At 48.1% G+C, this 19918-nt stretch overlaps 1 pseudogene; it reads right to left on the bottom strand.

Moving 5' to 3' along the window:
• Positions 1–11962: 11962 nt before the first annotated feature.
• Positions 11963–19538, bottom strand: LOC141577847 (uncharacterized; annotated as a pseudogene).
• Between the last annotated feature and the right edge of the window lie 380 nt (positions 19539–19918).

Below are 19918 nucleotides of genomic sequence, written 5' to 3'. Positions count from 1 at the left end.
ATTTTAAATTCTTAAACTTGAATTCCAGCAAATAAAAGCTCCTGAACAAAACCAAGCCCGCCTAGTTTCTGCTATGATTGAGAAGATCCAGGATAGTGGAAAAAACATTGTTACAAGTGTGTGCACTTCAGGCACCATCAGCCCTCTGACCAGCCTTCCCAGCATCCTCCTGATCCCCAGTGACAGGCTCTGAGGGAATAGCTGGGCTCGCCCCAGTCCTTTCTCTCAGTAGGCGTGGACACACATTTCTCAGATTGGGGATGAGTCTCCCCCAGTCATATTGGGCACTGAAGTCGGACTCTCCCTGCTCAGCTGAGCTACTGAGGGCAGCCCAGGCTCAGGGAACTAAAGCAGTTCACACAGCGGGGACATGTGACGAGCCTCAAGGGGTCTCTGCCTCTGGACCTCCCACTTTTATTTAGGCCCTTTGAGAGATGCACACCATTTACTCCTTAGTAACCCCACCCCTATCCATTTATTGAATGAGACTTCACAGTGAAGCATCCTGCTACAGTTTCTGTCTCCCCCAAAGGGGGAAATGATTCTGGCATGTGAGAACAGCATTCAAAGTACGTATGAAATTAATTAAGTGGCCCTGAGACACTTTTACTCATTTTGCCTCTGATGATATTACAGCTAATTCTAGAAAGAGCGACCATTTTTCCTACTGAGTTAGTTACCACCCCTTTTCGGGCAAAATCTACAAATGATTTTGATAAACTTCACAGTGCAGCATCCTTCAAGATTCAAACAGAATTTAACACCTTCCCAGGATTAATCAGTGCCCTACAAGGAAGGAAGCCCTTCAGGCCATGAAGCCCAGAGGAGCAGATTCCAAGGCTGAAGCCTTCATTGGCCCTTGTAGGTGTTTCTGAGATACACTCGTTTTCCTGGAGAGAAAACCCAAAGGCCAAGGGGGGAGTGATGTCCAGGACCTCGGATCAGCAGACTGCATTGAATATGGCTGAGCAATACTTCATCATGTATGTGTTCCACGTGTACTTTAAAAAGGGTTGAATAATGCCATTGGCAGCAACACAGATGGATATAAACACAATCATATTGAGTGAGTTAAGTCAGATAGCAGAACACTTATCCCATGATCTCACTGATATGTGGAATTAAAAAAATACAAAAACACTACTTAAAAGACAAAAGTAGACTCATGGACACTGAAAACAAACTATGTTCACCAAAGTGCATAGGGCAGGGGAGGGATAAATTAAGAGTTTGGGATTAACAGATACACATTACCATACGTAACACAGATATAAAACAAAGAGCTACTGTATAGTGCAGGGAATTGTGTTCCATATCTTATAAGTACATATAATGGGAAAAAGTCTGAAAAATATAACTATGTATATGTATAACCAAATCTCTTTGTAGTGCATTAAAAAGTAACATTAGAAACCAATTACATTTTAATAAAAGGCAAAATAATTGTAAAGATAATAACAATAATAAAGTGCACTCTAATCCTTTATCACCCTGTCATCCCTAACCCTCCTGTGGTGCTAACATCCACTCCCACTGGAAGTGAAGCCTTTACTGTAACTGCTGTCCACTGTGCACTGGTTACTGTTCCAGCCGATGGAGGTAGCCGTTACCTTTTAGCCTTCAGTGGGAAGAGAAAAGCTCACCAGGACATTAGTGCTTCAGGGATTTATTGAGAGTCCTTCTCATTTCTGGAGCCACCGGAAGGCTGGTCTGGATGATGTAAAGTTTTCTAGATTTTCTCTTTTGTTGCAATATGTGGATAATTTGTTTCTTTGCTCTTCTTCCCAAATGATCTTGCAGGAAGACAGCATCTACTCATTACAAACTTTTAGCCTCTAAGGGACTAAAGTTGCTAAAGAAAAATTGCAGGTACCAAGCATCATATTTGGTGTCTAGGGCATCTGACATCAGAACAAGCCTCTACTTACATCCATGGTGTTTTTACGTTTCCTAAATGCAACACTAATTGCCAAATATGAGGGATTTTAGAAGGCTAGCTGATTACTGTTGAGACAGATTCCACACTTCTCTCTCAAGGAAAACCTACATGAAATTTTCTCAACACTGGCAATCCCGATTCCATTTTAAGGGAGGAACCACAATTCACAGATTCAAGTCCTTAAAGGAGCATTTGAAGAGCCCGTCCTGCTGTGGGCAACCTGATTACCAGACCCCTTTCTCCTTTTTGTATAAAAGCAAGGGGAGGTCTTGGGGTGTTGACCGAAACCTCAGGGGCCTCCGCAGACCTCTAGGGTTTTATAGCCGTGAGCCGGATGCTGTGGCACAGGGAGACTCCCACTGCCTTGGGGTCTGCACGGCCTCTGATCCTTTGTTCAGGTCCATGCATCGCAGTCAACATGTCTCAGTCAGCTGCCTCCCATCCTAAGATGCCCTTTTGTTCCCTGTTCCTCACAGAGCTGTGTTATGTTGTCTCAACCTCAGCACATCCACGCTTCTCCCCTCCGTCAGCAATGAAGTCCCACGTGACTGCGTCACACCGAGTGACCACCCCCTGAGTCCTGATCACCTACAAGAAGCCCCTCTAAGCAGCCTTTTCACAGTGGCTCTCAGGCAGGAGGACTGCAGCTTCCACCCTGGAACCTGGGAACTTCATGTCTGAGCCCAACAGGGAGAAGCAAGGCCTCCTCTTCTTTCCTGGTAAGGACTCAGCCAATGAAAACCCATGGACTCCTGTTCACAGGAGCCCTCTCACCTCCCCCTTCATTCTGTAGAAGAGTCATGTCTCTGTTTTCACTGGGGACTTGCATGTGGCTCACCAGGACGGCAGACCCAAAACCGTAATTCTCTGTTGGTCCCAAATAAACCATTTTGCTATTGAAATAACTTTCAGTCTCTTTATGTGAAAAGCATTTACCTCTTTTTTTATATATATAAGCTATTTTTATTGAGTTATAGTCATTTTACAATGTTCTGTCAAATTTCAGTGTAGAGTCCAAATTTTCAGTTATACATGAGCATATATATATATTCATTGTCACATTCTCTTTTGCTGTGAGCCTCATTTACTTCTGTGACTCTTTTATTTAATGTATTTACCTTTTATTTCCCATAATTTTCTGAGCAGGTCAGTGGGATGCACATGTGGTCCTACGTTCACAGACATTCCTAGCAGCAACCCTGTGTAGGACACAGCAGGGGACCACGTCTAGCCTGCAGGAGGTGAGGGGAGGTGCAGACTAGCTGTGAGCCCCTGGGGGAGGGGGTGTGGGTGCTGGTGAAGGCCTGGCTGTTTCCGACACAAAGTGTCTGTGATACAAATGGCATGTTTGGATATATTAACATGAATTGAGAAATTACATTCAAAATTATTCTAGATATAAGACAAGCATATTAAATATCAGTTAATATTGAGATTAATTATTAATGCAAATTAAAAACCTATAATAGCTGATATAGGTTGGATTTTAGTGAATATTATAACATCCAGGTTCAGCCTTGCCCTGTCTTGTTTGGGGATCAGGTGAAGCAGGGACACGGCCCCTCCCCAGTGCTGGCTCTCTGCTCCAATGTCCCCTTCACCTGCAGGCCTGTGCTCAGGACCCTCCGGCCCACAACCAGCACACAGGGGTGAAGAGGCTGTAAGGTGCCTGTGAGTGAACTGAAGGCCCAATTTTGGTGTTTGTTCATGTTTTCATTCAGTGAAAATTATTTACATATAGAAATTTACCTTCTGCATGTCAACATTTTTATGAAGTTGACAAGATACTAATCTTTCTCTCAGAGTTTTTCCACATTATTGACATTTGAGGCTAGTTTCTCATTTTGGGAGTTTCTGTGTGCATTGTGGAGTGTTGAGCAGCATCGATGGACTCTGCCCTCTGGGTAACTAGGTTCCTGTAGCACACGCCACATGTGACAGCCCAACCTGTCTGCAGACATTTCCAAGTGTCGTCTGGGGGTCAAACGACTCCAGCATGACACAAACATCAATTTCCAACTACACAACATTCCTCATGCTATTCTAGGGAAAGGCACTGCAGGAAACAGGACTCAGGACACTCTCGAGGATGAAATGCCTGGAAATACATTGGAAGGTGGAGGGCAGACTCAAGGATGCACAGAAGAATCATTTGTGTCATTTAACATCTGTAAATTTGACAATGTAAAAGAGTAGTTAGTGGATACATTTCAACTAAAGGTCCCATGGAAAAACATTTCTTCTGTGTCTGGTCCTACAACAAATGAGGGAAAAAGGACAGACAATTCTGACTCCGTGGGAAAAAAAGCTCAAGTTCAGAAAGAAGATGTTTGCCTGGAATCATTTCGGATGGGCTTCCAGGGAAGGTGATGGTCCAGAAGAGCATCCCCTGTGTCTGGGAGGAAACCCCCCATGGCTTCTCCTGCACCTGCTCTGAAACTGTCCCTCTTGTTTCCTCATGATCCTGGGTGACCCCTGGTGGCCTGAGCCCTCCCTGCAGGGCTGGTTTCATCTGGGCCACCCTGACCTCCCCTCACTCACTCTCCCTCATGTGAGAGTGACACATGGCTGTGCCCTCAGAGACCCCAGAGCTGTGCTGCAGGGAAACCTCATCTCCAATATGTCTGGAGATGGAGGCGCCTTTTAAGAGACATAGACCATACACCCAAAGCAAGTGAGTTACCCATTCCTTTCCCTGGGGGTGTGACAGATCCCCCAGTAACCACTGTGTGTGATGGAGGGGTTCCCAGAGACAGAGTAGGTGCGGGGGAGAGTCTTCAATACTCTTTGACCAACTCCTACACCAGCACCCGTGACAGGACACCTGGGGACTGGAAACACAAAGACACAATCACTTCACAGCACCATCCACATAGGTCAATGTTCCACAGACACAGGAGGTGCTCAGAGCTGAGACGAGCCATCAAGAGGAGGAATGACCAGAAGGAGCCCTTGTCCCTTTGGATTAAACCGTTGGCTCTCAGAGAATCACGCCAGTGAAGATAAGAACCCTGACTAGAAGCTCACAAAGACCCTCTGACCATTCATCACTCAGGCTCCTTGAGATGCTTTTCTCCACGAGGTCTGGGCCTGCGGGATTCTGTGTCCATCTTTGCATGTCCCAGTTTTATCAAGAAACCTGCTGAGTCAGGTTAGTGAGACTCATCACCCTGGAAATCTGATCGCCCTCAATATTTGATCCAATTCCCCTAACCTATGATCTTCAGGGAACATCTGACCACCCTGACCTCCTGTATCAAGAATCCTCTGGAGACATTCTGCCCAGAATCCCCCTGACCTTGAAGTCTCCTCACAGACATTTTGCACCCAGTCAACGTCATCACTTTTGGGGCATAAATCTCCATTTTACCGTCTGTGTTTGTAATTGAGACAAGTTTCCAAGGCTGACACATATACCCAAAGTGAGATGTGAATTTGTTTATTTGAAGAAAATTTATATTGAAGCTTTATTTCAAGCTCAATGCCCCCATCAGTATAACTCATGCCTGGATGGAGCTTGTCTGTCACAGATAATTTCTGCTAAGTCACGCGCAGCACTCTGTGCTCAGGGACACTACACTGCACTTCAGGACAACACATTGACCAGCTGAAACAGGCAAAGTTTCTCCTTCTACCACAAAGAGGGAAAAATGTGGCACTAACTGGACCTGGAAGGAGACTCATTTACGTGATGGGAGTTGAAACAAGAGGGCAGAGCATCTCACCTTGACCGACCTCAGGGGGGAATGTTAGTGTGTTGGGCGATTCAAAGTGCTGCCCACGTTGCAATTGTCCATGAGGTGTTTAAATACAACAGCAGTTTTCATATTGGGCTGCAAATAAATTTTATCCCATATTTGAACTGTAGTCCCCGTGCCCCGTGAGTAATGAGGATCCCTGCACATGCTGTCCGGGGCACCCTGGCATTAGCGTCTGTAAAACGCATCCTGCACAATGCAAACCCTTGTGCCCTTTGACAGGAAGATGGAGGGTGTGCAGCCTCCTGCCCTGGGAGCAAAGACAAAGATGAATAACAGTTTAGACGTGTAGTACAAGTGCCTGGGCCTTCTCAGAACATTCAGCAGTTCTGAGACATCCAGACTCACCTGGAAATTTATGTTAAAACCTAGCATCCTTTGGACCTTTTTGAGAAGAAAATAAAATATATCCTGAGTACAATATTATTGTTGGAATCAAATGAGTCAAAAGAATGAAAAATTAGTGTCCAGCAGGGGGTCTCTGGTAGAGCAGATGAGCAGGAAAAGGAAACCAGGAATTCTAACCGCAAACCCCTCCCGGCCCCTCTGCACCTGCTCTGGGGCTCAGCCCTGCCCTTGGTGGGTCCTGAGCACCCCCCGGGGGTCCTGGGCTCCCCAGGCGGGGAGGTTTGTGTCTGGGCGCACCCTGACTTCCCCTCACTGTGTCTCTGGCACAGTAATACACGGCCGTGTCCTCAGGGGTCACAGAGCTCAGCTGCAGGGAGAACTGGTTCTTGGACTGTCCCTGGAGACGGAGGTGCGGCTCTTGAGGGATGGGCTATAGTAAGTGCTGCCACTATAAGCTATGGCTCCCATCCACTCCAGCCCCTTCCCTGGGGGTTGGCGGATCCAGCTCCAACCATAATAGCTGGTTGTGATGGAGCCACCAGAGACAGTGCAGGTGAGGGAGAGCGTCTGCGAGGGCTTCACCAGGCCTGGACCCGACTCCTGCAGCTGCACCTGGGACAGGACACCTGGGGACACGGAGAATCAGTCATTGTGAGTCAACTCCACCACTTCCATCCCCACAGACCTGTGCCTGACACCTGAGACACTCACCTTGGGGACCTGCCACCAGGCACAGGAGAAGACCCAACAGTCTCATCTTCCTCTAGACCACAGCCCTGCCTTCCCCAGAGACCTCAGCCCTGTGTGAGGACAGAGCTGTGAGCTCCCACCTCCCCAGCATGGATTTTACCCTCGAACTTGAAGGGGAATTTGCATGTGGAGGGGCCCTGTCTTCGTAAATAAGGAAGGGCTGAGTTAGGCTCTCCTGTTTCTTTGAGAACCGCTGTGAGTGTCACTTCTCTTGGCTTATGTGGCTTGTGCATCAGGGAGGGGAGGGGACCTGTCCATGGGACCCCTTGGACACCAGTCAAAGGACAGCCCCTCCCTCTGGGACAAGAGCTGCTCTCCTTCAAGCCCATCTTCCCTCCCGCCCTTCCTTTCCTGGCCCAGTGCTCGTCATCCACTCAGAACCTGTTCCTTTTCCCCAGAACTGAGCCCAGGACAGATCCCCCTGTGTTTCCCTGGACCCTCCTCTGTGTGTCTTCGTCATTGGACGTGTGAGTGTCGCATGGTCAGCTTGCAGTTTTCATGTGAGATAGAGGCCCACATTCTGCTCCACCCTTCCTGTGCTGTGGGAGTAGAAAAGCTGTCTTGTGAGGTGGGCCCTCAGGAACCCCATTGTGTCAAACCCATGAAGCCGCATTTCGTTCATCACACCCAACCCCTCTCAGTTCACACCCTCAACGTTCTAGACGTTGTCCATGGGCCTCATGGTCTATTCACGCTCCTGTGGGGACCCACAGAGAAAAGGGTGGTTATACACAAAATGAGACAAGATGCAGAACCTTGAGAGGGAGACCCTCATCGGAGCACAGTCAGAAACAACAGGCATCAGGAAGAGGGGGAAGCAGGTGCTGACAAGCCAGAGCTTCAGGGCTTTCCCCAAGGACCCCTGCCTCTGCAGACAGAGGTGGGGAGGTGGGGGACAGATGCCTCACTCAGACGGCGCATGCCCGTTATTTAGGGAAGGGGACAGACACGCTGGGTTCAAAACCAACTCTTCCCTAAGACACAAGTACATCTCAAAATGAGAAGCTCTGATCAACTTCTGCCTGTTCCCTGGCTCTACATTCAGCCTGGACCTCACTTCTGCTTTTAATCCCCCAGGTTCACCACTGATTCATCACGTCTGGAACTGGATTCCTACTAGATGGTCTAGGAGCAGTGATACCAACCCTAATCACACAGGCTTCAAGCCCCTTGGCTACTCCCATCCCAGCCCCATTCCACTCCCTCCTGTCAAATGTACAGACTTGCACTCAGCCTCCCAAGTGCCCATCCTGCCTCATTCTCTGCCTAACTTTACCTCTGTTATAAACCCTGCATGGACAATGCAGAATCAGCAGGCTGAGAAACACACCTGATGTCCCAGGGTCAATGTTTGATGTGGGGATGGTCACCTGTCTATAAACTGTTCACCACAAAGCCATGTAGACGTCATGTTCGTCAACAGGTTCGAGCTCAGGAGACTCTTCTGGGAGTCTGTCTAGTGGGCACAGAATCACCCAGTTCTCACAGGTGAGCTGAGGTGTCGTGAGAGGTCCTGGTAATGACCTCAGACCCCAGGCTCACAAGGCTGCTGGCTGGGGGGTGGACTGAACCACCCTAACCTCACGTCCTGGTGTGGATGCAAACGAGTCCAGGCCACCATCACCTCTGGGCTCTACTGTCACACCTGTCTCCCGAGTATCTCATCGCTGCGACCAACCTGGTGTTTCTAAAGCATAACCAGGGGAGGTGGTCTCTGCACGTTTCCCTTCTGCGTAGGATCCAGATGAGCGTCCTTGAGCTCCCAGGTCCTCCCTGAAGAGTGAAGAGGAAGCACCTTGGGCTCTGGACGTGGACCTTCTGGGGCTGTTTCCCAGCAGCACCACCTGCATGTGGCCCTGTCCAGTCATTTAACCAGACTGTCACCTTCCCCTCAGGTATGAGGTGGAGAAGTGGGTTTCCGTGGAAGGTGCATCATTCTGTTCCAGGTGTTGATTGTGACAGAAGAAATTTCCACAGCCCCTGGCAGCTTGATACAACATCAGGCACTCGTATTCTTCAGGACCCTGTGATGTGAGCGCGTCTGGAGGGGGAGGCACATTCCTTCCCAGAAGTGCTCCCAGAGGTGCCGGGATTATGTCTGGAGGGCCTGTTCCACTTGTGCTCAGGTGTCTGGATGCTGGCTGTGGTTTTGGCTGCAAGCAGAGTTAGGGGTGAGGGCCAGCCCTGGGATCCAGCCCTGTGGGCCTCTTCTTGTGCACGGGGCTGCACCCCAGACAGGTCACTGGGTCAGCTGGTGCCCCCTTCCCAGTCGCTACTCAGGGCAACTTCCTGCAAACCTAAATGCAGTTTTACTCTGTGACCCAGCAACCAAACTCCTAGGTAATTATGTAACTAGCCTTGAGACATGTCCACATAACAAAGTGCACATGAATGATTACATAGCTCCATTTGTAAATGACAGAAATGGAGGAACACAATGTCCTTCCTCAGGGAATGAATAAACAAACTATGGGTCACCTCTGCAGTCAAATTCTATTCAGCAACTTATAAAATGAACTTCTAAACTAGGAAAAGACCAAAATAAGATTTAATGCCTACAGAGTGAAAGAAATCAGTCTAAAAATGGTTCATACTGTGTGATTTTATTTTTTGTTTGTTCTGTAGAATGCAGAACCACATGTGTAGTAAAAAAGTTCAATGATTTCAGGTATTTGTGGGGAGTTTAAAACTGGTGGGCTTTCTATCAGGACCTGGGTGTTATCTGACCCCTCCCGGCTCCAAGCCATACTGCTGGGCACACACAGCAGCAATCCATCACCAAACAGACATATTTCTACGTGATGAGGCCTGAGCTGGCCTGATGCACACCTAGAAGTGGCCCATGTGCCCGTGGTGCCTCCTCCTGCATCGGTGCCTCCTTTGTCCTAAGCTTCACCTGTGACCCAGTGGGGATTTGCCTACAGTCAGCTGACAGAGGAGAAGGGGACACAGACCTGGACTACAGACAGCTCTGCATGGTACACAGGCACCTCCTGACAGTGGACAGTGGGCGCCCTGTCGTCCTGCCTGGGACATCCCTGAAGGATGGTGTGGGGGACTCCTCCCAGTGGGCAGGACTCTGAGCAGTGCACCTGGATGTTCACCCTCCTGGAAGGAGAAAGAACAGGTAAGTGACATGATACAAATTCATGGGTTGTAACCAATGATTAGGCTGGAAGGTCAAGGACTTGAGAGGAGCGTGGTTTGGAAAAACCTGTGACAAATTATTTTAGGAGGGGAACATGTGGATAGTCCTCTTTAAATATGCAAAAAGGCAAAACATGTTCTGACTCATGAGAATAATCCCAAAAGGGTGATACCTGGAGAGGAAGGGATTCATGTCAAGTGGACATGATGCCAGTGATGTTGGTACTGGCCTGGCTCTTTCCAGCTGCCCCTGTCATCACCTGATGAGCTTATGGTCACTGTGGCCTTGGTGGCAGGAATGCAGGATGTGCATGGGCTCAATTACATGGACACCCACTCACCAGGGTCCTCCTGGTCCAGTCACTGGTGAGGACCCTTCCTGCCAGCTGCAGAGAGAAATCCTAACGTCCTGACTGGCAGCATTTCCTGGGCTGCTCAGCCACCACCTGTTGGCAGGTTGGCTACTTTGGGCCACTTCCATCATAGAACAGGTAACCTCCTGTTCTTACTAAAAATATATGTTTATGCTGGATATAAATTTTTTCTTAAAATGCAGGGAATGCAATTCTCTTGCCAAAACCACCACCCAGGGACTTTCAGATCCCACAGTCTCGGGAGTCCAGCAGCCAGCATTGCTTCTGATCGGGAACTCACTTTACAGCAGAGGAAATGCATCAATCGGCCCGAGCGCACGGATCCACCAGTCCTAGATTCCTCACCATCCCACAGCTGCTGGGTTTTAGAACACAAGCTGCCTGTAGAAGATCAACAGCAGTGCCAGGTGGGTAGTAACACCTTGCAGGGCTGAGGTGAGGTTCTCCGGCCGACTGTGAACTATTTACTCTCAGTATGTTGTTCTTCTCTCACAGCCTTGATTCATGGGTCACAGAATCAGGAAATGGATGGGTGGTGGCACCACTCATTGTTACCCCCAGTGACCACTAGCTAGCTTGCCTTCTTTCCCTGTGTCTTTATGCTCTACTGGCCTATGGCCTTGGTCCCCGAGGGAGGGACACTTCCACCAGGAGAGAGGACGATGATTTCTTTGACCTGCTCTTTAAGTCTGTCTTCTGGGCTTTGTGGCTCCTCAAGCCTCTGAACCTACAGGCAAAGAAGGGAGAGGATGAGCTGCCTGGGTGACTGCTTCTGACTCCCGGGGGAGCTGGAGCCCTGCCCCGCCATGGGAGTGAAGAGGGGTTTATGGGGACAGGGGTCCCTTCCTGTGTCTCCCTATTAGGATGTCTTGTCATCAAGGTGAACAGAAAACCACAACAACTCAACCCAAGGATGACTGTTTTGGTCCTGATCCATTGGAATGAAGGTTCTGGTCACTTCACTGGGTCATGGCCGCACAGCTGAGGTGCTTGCTGAAGGCAAAGGCATCCAGAAGGGGGGCAGGAAGGAGGAAGCAGCAATATGAGCCAAGACTTCTGAGCAGTTATGGAAAGAGGACTGTAGTTGTCCTGCGCACTTTCCCCTTGTTTTGCTGCAGCCACATGTATACGTGTGTGCATGCGTGTATATCCGTGTGTAAGTGTGTGTATGCATGTGTTTATGTCTTTGTTTCTTTCATGTCTTATCCCTTCTTATGTGACTAAAGGCGAACACAGCAGTTCACGCTTCTGCTGGGACACGTACCTCCTCCTGCCCTCAGGCTGGGCTTTCCAACAATGGCTCCCATGGTTCTCAGCATCAGAATCACACTGGAAAGACACCCCCACTTTCCTGGGTCTCCAGCTTGTGACAGTAATTTGTGGGACTGCTCAGCCTCCACGGCCATGTATGTAGAAAACATATGAATGTTCTATTGTTTTGGATTCTCCAGACATTGGTTCTGTTCCCTTGGAAAAACTAAACTGTACACAGAGAGGTTATTATCTCATTTATTGTAGAGTACTTGAAAACACAGGTACAGTATAAACACAAATTATAACGTTTAAAAGTAAAAAACCCATCACCTATAAAATGCCAAGTGTTATAAGCCCAGAAAATGTTTTCTTAAAGAGAAGAGACAATCACCGCCCCATGCACCTGCTCATTGGGCTGACCCTGAACACAGCAGTTGGATCCTGAGCACCACCTGGTGGATCAGGTGCGCCCCCTTGTGGGTCATGTGAGCCCCCTGCACCCACCCTGTGTCCCTGCAGGGAGGTTTGCATCTGGGCTCACATCGACTTCCCCTCACTGTGTCTCTCACACAGTAATACAGGGCCGTGTCCTCAGGTTTCAGGCTGTTCATTTGCAGATACAGCATGTTCTTGGCGTTGTCTTGGGAGATGGTGAATCGGCCCTTCACGGAGTCTGCATAGTATGTGCTACCACCACCACTATTAATAGCTGAGACCCACTCGAGCCCCTTCCCTGGAGCCTGGCGGACCCAGTACATCCAGTAGCTACTGAAGGTGAATCCAGAGGCTGCACAGGAGAGTCTCAGAGACCCCGCAGTCTGCACCAAGCCTCCCCCAGACTCCACCAGCTGCACCTCAGCCTGGACACCTGCAAACACAAAGACATCCTGGTCAGGAGACTGTCACACGTCCTCTGATTCCCTCACTCACGACCACCCACATCCTCAGTAGCTCTTGTTCTCCATGAATTACCTTGTAGAAGAGCAGCCAGGACCACCCAGCTCATCCCCAGCTCCATGGTGAGTCATCTGAGTTCAGTCCTGATCAGAGAACGGGAGCAGCTGGGAATCCCGGGCTGGGGCTGCTCTCCCAGAGCTGCAGGTCCAGGGATTGGTGGGTTTATCCTCAGAGGGAGGCCCTATTTGCATGTCATCTCACTATATAGGAGGTCAGGGCCTTGTTGGCCTCAGAGAGGGCCAGGCCCCTGAGCAGCTGTGAGTGTCTGTGGTTTGCTGGTGTTGGTAGCATTTGGAAATATCATGTTTATTACGTGAATTTTTCAGGGTAAACTCTTAGCACCCTGCTATGTTCTTTTGTTTCTACACATGTACACAAATCCTGTGCTGTAGTTGTCAGTGTTCCTCCCATATTGGAGATTTAAAGATTCCCAGAAGAGTAAGTCATTTGTGGACTGTCCAGAGACACATATAAAGTGAGATTTTGACCCCGTATTTTCATGTTTGCTCTGCCTGTCTGGACGTAACTGGTCCAGAATCACTTCTAAGACAGAGTTGGACAAGCCTGGTGAGGTTTCCTGGACCCCCTCCTGTGATGAGAACATGACAGTTCTGTTCTATGATCGTGTGTATCTGATCATGTGTGAGCAGGGGTCATGAACGCATTCTCAGGAGTCTCTAATAGTTGGCTTTCTATCAATGGCAGCATTCAGGAAAACATCTTTACTTATCGTGGGATTGTGATTGAAAGATGCTTAATTTCCACTGTGTTGTCTTATTTTTACATAAATGACATGAACAATGTAACGTGCTCTCAATCTCCCTTCTGCTCTGCATGTTTAAATCTACACAGAGATGCAGAGATTGTCCATGTGATGTGAGAAATGGGACCAAACCTCACCTGCCTGTGTTTGACGTCTCCAAGCAGCATGAGAGCTGGGAGGAAGATTCACCCCGCACTCCTGGATCAACTGCCAAATCCCAGGTGACTGAAGTTTCTGAGTGTGAACTGCCAGGAGTGCAGCCTGAGGGTCACTGCCAACTCCTCTGTGTCATCTTTTCAAACTGAGTCTTTCGTGGATCCACTCCCCACCCAGGTGTGCTGCCCTCAGACCAAAGCCCTGGAGCAGCTCGAAGGCTTATGGGTTAGACTCATCCACACAGGTGAGGGTCTTAGCTTCAGAAGCTGGAAAGCATAACGAGGAAGAGGGTGAGGTTATGAAATATGCATTGAGACTGAGAGTCAGAGAAGTTCAGTAAGGAGGCACAGGAACACACAGAAAGCGGGTTTAGAATCCCTGGCTTCATCCTGAATTCTCAGAAGTATTCTTGGAAAGACTGGGCTGCACCGAGGTTCACATGCTTCTGAGAAAATTAATGTCAGAATCCTGGATAGAGGATCAATGGATAGAGTTTACATTGATGACTGGAAAGATATTGATTTGAATAGATATTCCCATTACAAATTTCTGTAAAGAATAGTGTTAGTTTTATAAAGAAAATGAGGTGGGCTTATACAAATTCAAAAGAAGGTGGAAGTCCTGGAAACCATCATGAGACATATGACCTGGGCTCCCCTCAGTGTGCGCAGGGACACACACACACACAGACATGCAGGTGCACATGCACATACATGCGGAGACTCACACTCTTGTATCATATCTGCATCCAAACCTCCTCTGTCCAAGTATTGTCTCTGACACACACAAGACATAGTCCTGTGACAGGAAATTGATGGCATCTGAGGGAAAGTGGAGTTCTAGGATTTTCCAGTAATGACTGAGCGACTCTGTTTTCTTGGATCCCATGACAAGGGCTGCGATGCTTGGCTTAATTGTACCTCAGACGCCATCAGCACACGGCCTTGCAGTGAGCTCTGGGTTTAGCCCTTGTTTCCACTTTACAGCATGTGTGAAGGCCCCACAAGTACCTGCACACAGTGTTTTCAGTGAACGTGAGCTTTAATTTCACCTAGAGACATATTTACTATTAAATGGCTGGTTTTATGGTGAGTGCTTCCTAAACTTTGTAAGAAAGTAGCAATTTTCCGCGATGGGGGCTTCAATATTTTAGTTCCATCAGCAGAATGTTGCTTTATTCCTGTATCCTCTTTATATTACAAAATTATTTCATTCTTTATCCCTTATTATTCAGTCGTAGGGAGGGATCTAGATAACACAGTCTCACCTGCATGTAGCTCCTTGTTCAGAACATCTGAACATTCTGGGAACAACACAATTGCTCTCTGGGTTCTGGGTTTAGCCACAGTCTGTTCTCTGCTCCATCTCCAGGCTTAAATACAAAAACCTGCAAAATTCAGATCTGGTGTGGAGTTTCCTTCCAATGAGTGTCTCTATATGTGAATTTGTTTTTTGCCATCCACATGACTCACTTTTATTTCACCATGAAGATTAACCCATTTTCCCATCATTGCCTGATTGGGGCAGCCTGGCTTCTGCAACAAAACTGATCCAACCTCACAAAGTGGGAAAAATAACAATAATACTGAATACACAGAAGCCTCAGTTAAATAGAGTTTGGTGACAGCACGGTGGGCTCTCATGTCCTACAGGATAGCAGAGTCCAACTGTGTGAAGAAGAAAGACACCCTGTTCCCTCCTGGCAAGGACTCAGGCAGTGAGGGGTGGTCACAGCTCAGCCGGTGAGAAGCCCTGGGTGCCTTGTTCACTACAGCCCCTCCTGCAACATCCATTCCCATCTGCAAAATAGTTCTTATCCCCGTGTATGCTAGGAGCTGCAGGTGGCTCACTGTGATTCCAGGCCCTGAAGGCAAATCGTTGTTGATTCCAGATGAAAACACTTCTTTTTGCTGGAGAAATAACTGGCCATCTGTTTGTGTCAGGTCAACATTTTCAGGGCCCTTATGGAATCAGACAAGGCCCCATATGACTGTGGGGCCGCGGAGCAAACAGGTGTGGGACCCACACTGGGCCCATGGCTGCGCCCTGTGTTTCTCCCCACCCCCCGGAGTTTGAGTCTAAGTCATTCTCCTGGGTCCCAGCTTCCATATCTGTGCAGTAGGAAGCTCTGCAGGCTTTGCCTGAGAACTATTGTAAGGTGTGTCCTTCGTAGGTAAGACCTTGCACTGTAGGCAAGAACTTATTGGGCTTTCAGTCTGATTTTGAAATCAGATTATTCCAGAGGCATTGGCTTGTTTTCTTTCCACTCTGTATGAATTGGGGCTGTTCTGCTGGGCCTGTGCTGAGCAGCCTTCAGCCTGGCTCCTTCAGGACCTTTCCATTCTATTCACAGAGGAACAGGGTGGAAACCATGTCCTCTCCAGGTTTCCTTAAGCTGACAAACCATGTCTCTCACACTACAGGAGAGTCACCTGAAGGAAGAATGTTTAAATTCTTAAACTTGAATTCCAGCAAATAAAACCCCAGAATACAACCCAAACCCCCTTAGTCTCTGCTATTGTTTTCCAACAGCCAGGACATTGGGAAAGAGATTGTTAGAAGTGTGTGCACTTCAGGCACCATCAGCCCTCTGACCAGCCTTCCCAGCATCCTCCTGATCCCCAGTGACAGGCCCTGAGGGAATAGCTGGGCTCGCCCCAGTCCTTTCTCTCAATAGGCGTGGACACACATTTCTCCAGATTGGGGATGAGTCTCCCCCAGTCATATTGGGCACTGGAGCCGGACTCTCCCTGCTCAGCTGAGCTACTGAGGGCAGCCCAGGCTCAGGGAACTAAAGCAGTTCACACAGCGGGGACCTGTGATGAGCCTCAAGGGGTCTCTGCCTCTGGACCTCCCCCTTTTATTTAGGCCCTTTGAGAGATGCACACGTTTTACTCCTTAGTTATTCAACTCCTATCCATTTATTGAATGAGACTTCACAGTGAAGCATCCTGCTACAGTTTCTGTCTCCCCCAAAGGGGGAAATGATCTGGCATGTGAGAGCAGCCATCAAAGAATGTATGAAATTAATTAAGTGACCTTAAGACATCATTGATTTGTTTTGTCTCTGACGATACTACAGCTAATTGTTCAAGCAGCGACCATTTTTCCTACTGAGTTAGTTACTACCCCTTTTCGGGCAAAATCTCCAAATGATTTTGATAAACTTCACAGTGCAGCCTCCTTCAAGATTCAAACAGAATTTAACACCTTCCCAGGATTAATCAGTGCCCTACAAGGAAGGTAGCCCTTCAGGCCATGAAGCCCAGAGGAGCAGATTCCAAGGCTGAAGCCTTCATTGGCCCTTGTAGGTGTTTCTGAGATACTCTCATTTTCCTGGAGAGAAAACCCAAAGGCCAAGGGGGGAGTGGTGTCCAGGACTTCGGATCAGCAAACTGCATTGAATATGGCTGAGCAATACTTCATCATGTATGTGTTCCACGTGTACTTTAAAAAGGGTTGAATAATGCCATTGGCAGCAACATAGATGGATATAAACACAATCATATTAACTGAGTTAAGTCAGATAGCAGAACACTTATCCCATGATCTCACTGATATGTGGAATTAAAACAATGAAAAAAGATTTTACTTACAAGACAAAAGTAGACTCATGGACACTGAAAACAAACTATGTTCACCAAAGTGCATAGGGCAGGGGAGGGATAAATTAAGAGTTTGGGATTAACATATACACATTACCATACGTAACACAGATATAAAACAAAGAGCTACTGTATAGTGCAGGGAATTGTGTTCCATATCTTATAAGTACATATACTGGGAAAAAGTCTGAAAAATATAACTATGTATATGTATAACCAAATCTCTTTGTAGTGCATTAAAAAGTAACATTAGAAATCAATTACATTTTAATAAAAGGCAAAATAATTATAAAGATAATAACAATAATAAAGTGCACTCTAATCCTTTATCACCCTGTCATCCCTAACCCTCCTGTGGTGCTAACATCCACTCCCACTGGCAGTGAACCTTTACTGTAACTGGTGTCCACTGTGCACTGGTTACTATTCCAGCCGATGGAGGTAGCCGTTACGTTTTAGCCTTCAGTGGGAAGAGAAATTCTCACCAGGACATTAGTGCTTCAGGGATTTATTGAGAGTCCTTCTCATTTCTGGAGCCACTGGAAGGCTGGTCTGGATGTTGCAAAGTTTTCTAGATTTTCTCTTTTGTTTCAATATGTGGATAATTTGCTTCTTTGCTCTTCTTCTCAAACGTTCTTGCAGGAAGACAACAACTACTCACTACAAACTTTTAGCCTCTAAGGGACTAAATTTGACTACAGAAAATGTGCAGTTTCCCAGCATCATATTTGATTTCTAGGGCATCTGACGTCAGAACAAGCCTCTACTTATATCCGTGGTGTTTTTCTGCTTCCTAAATGCAACACAAATTGCCAAATATGAGGGATTTTGGAAGGCTAGCTGATTTCTGTTGAGACAGATTCCACACTTCTCTCTCAAGGAAAACCTACATGAAGTTTTCTCAACACTGGCAATCCCGATTCCATTTTAAGGGAGGAACCAGAAGACACAGATTCAAGTGGAGCATTTGAAGAGCCCGTCCTGCTGTGGGCTACCTGATTACAGACCCCTTTCTTCTTTTTGTTTCAAAGCAAGGGGCTGTCTTGGGGTGTTGACCAAAACCACAGGGGCCTCCGCAGACCTCTAGGGTTTTATAGCCATGAGCCGGATGGTGTGGCACAGGGAGACTCCCACTGCCTTGGGGTCCTCACGGCATCTGACCCTTTGTTCAGGTCCACTCATCACAGTCAACATGTCTCAGTCAGCCGCATCCCCTCCTAAGATGCCCTTTTGTTCCCTGGTCCTCACAGAGCTGTGCTATGTTGTCTCAACCTCAGCACATCTACGCTTCTCCCCTCTGTCAGCAATGAAGTCCCTCGTGGCTGCGTCACACCGAGTGACCACCTCCTGAGTCCTGATCACCTACGAGAAGCCCCTCTAAGCAGCCTTTTCACAGTGGCTCTCAGGCAGGAGGACTGCAGCTTCCAGCTTGGAACCTGGGAACTTCATGTCTGAGCCCAACAGGGAGAAGCAAGGCCTCCTCTTCTTTCCTGGTAAGGACTCAGCCAATGAAAATCCATGGACTCCTTTTCACAGGAGACCTCTCACCTCCCCTTTCATTCTGTAGGAGAGTCATGTCTCTGTTTTCACTGGGGACTTGCTTGTGGCTCACCAGGACGGTAGACCCCAAACCGTAATTCTCTGTTGTTCCCAAGTAAACCCATTTTTGCTAATAAATCATTTGCAGTCTGTTTTATGTCAAAAACATTTACTTCCCATAAAACTTTTTATTATTCTTATTTTATTTCCTTTTTATATCTTACAACTTTCTGAGCCGGTCACTGGGATGCACATGTGGTCCTACCTTCACAGACATTCTTAGCAGCAACCCTGTGTAGGAGACAGCAGGGGGCCATGTCTAGCCTGTAGGAGGTGAGGGGAGGTGCAGACTAGCTGTGAGCCCCTGGGGGAGGGTGTGTGGATGCTGGTGAACGCCTGGCTGTTTGTGTTACTATGTGTCTGTGATACAAATGGCATGTTTGGATACATTGTCATCAATTGAAAATTTAGAATCCAATTTAGTTTAGATATAAAACAAACAATTTGTTAAGTGTTTCACTTTTAATATCAGTTAATTTTGAGATAAAGCTATGGCTCCCATCCACTCCAGCCCCTTCCCTGGGGGTTGGCGGATCCAGCTTCAAGCACAATAGCTGGTTGTGATGGAGCCACCAGAGACAGTGCAGGTGAGGGGGAGCGTCTGCGAGGGCTTCACCAGGCCTGGGCCCGACTCCTGCAGCTGCACCTGGGACAGGACACCTGGGGACACGGAGAATCAGTCATTGTGAGTCACCTGCAGTCACTTCCATCCCCACAGACGCGTGCCTGACACCTGAGACACTCACCTTGGGGACCTGCCACCAGGCACAGGAGAAGACCCAACAGTCTCATCTTCCTCTAGACCACAGCCCTGCCTTCCCCAGAGACCTCAGCCCTGTGTGAGGACAGAGCTGTGAGCTCCCACCTCCCCAGCATGGATTTTACCCTCGAGCTTGAAGGGGAATTTGCATGTGGAGGGGCCCTGTCTTCGTAAATAGGGAAGGGCTGAGTTAGGCTCTCCTGTTTCTTTGAGAACCGCTGTGAGTGTCACTTCTCTTGGCTTATGTGGCTTGTGCATCAGGGAGGGGAGGGGACCTGTCCATGGGACCCCTTGGACACCAGTCAAAGGGCAGCCCCTCCCTCTGGGACAAGAGCTGCTCTCCTTCAAGCCCATCTTCCCTCCCGCCCTTCCTTTCCCAGCCCAGTGCTCCTCATCCACTCAGAACTTGTTCCTGCTTCCCCAGAACTGAGCCTAGGACAGATCCCCCTGTGTTTCCCTGGACTCTCCTCTGTGTGTCTTCGTCATTGGACGTGTGAGTGTCACATGG

Source organism: Camelus bactrianus, chromosome 6 (assembly GCF_048773025.1).
Source record: "Camelus bactrianus isolate YW-2024 breed Bactrian camel chromosome 6, ASM4877302v1, whole genome shotgun sequence".
Classification (NCBI taxonomy): domain Eukaryota; kingdom Metazoa; phylum Chordata; class Mammalia; order Artiodactyla; family Camelidae; genus Camelus; species Camelus bactrianus.
This window is presented reverse-complemented; position numbering and strand designations above follow the sequence as displayed.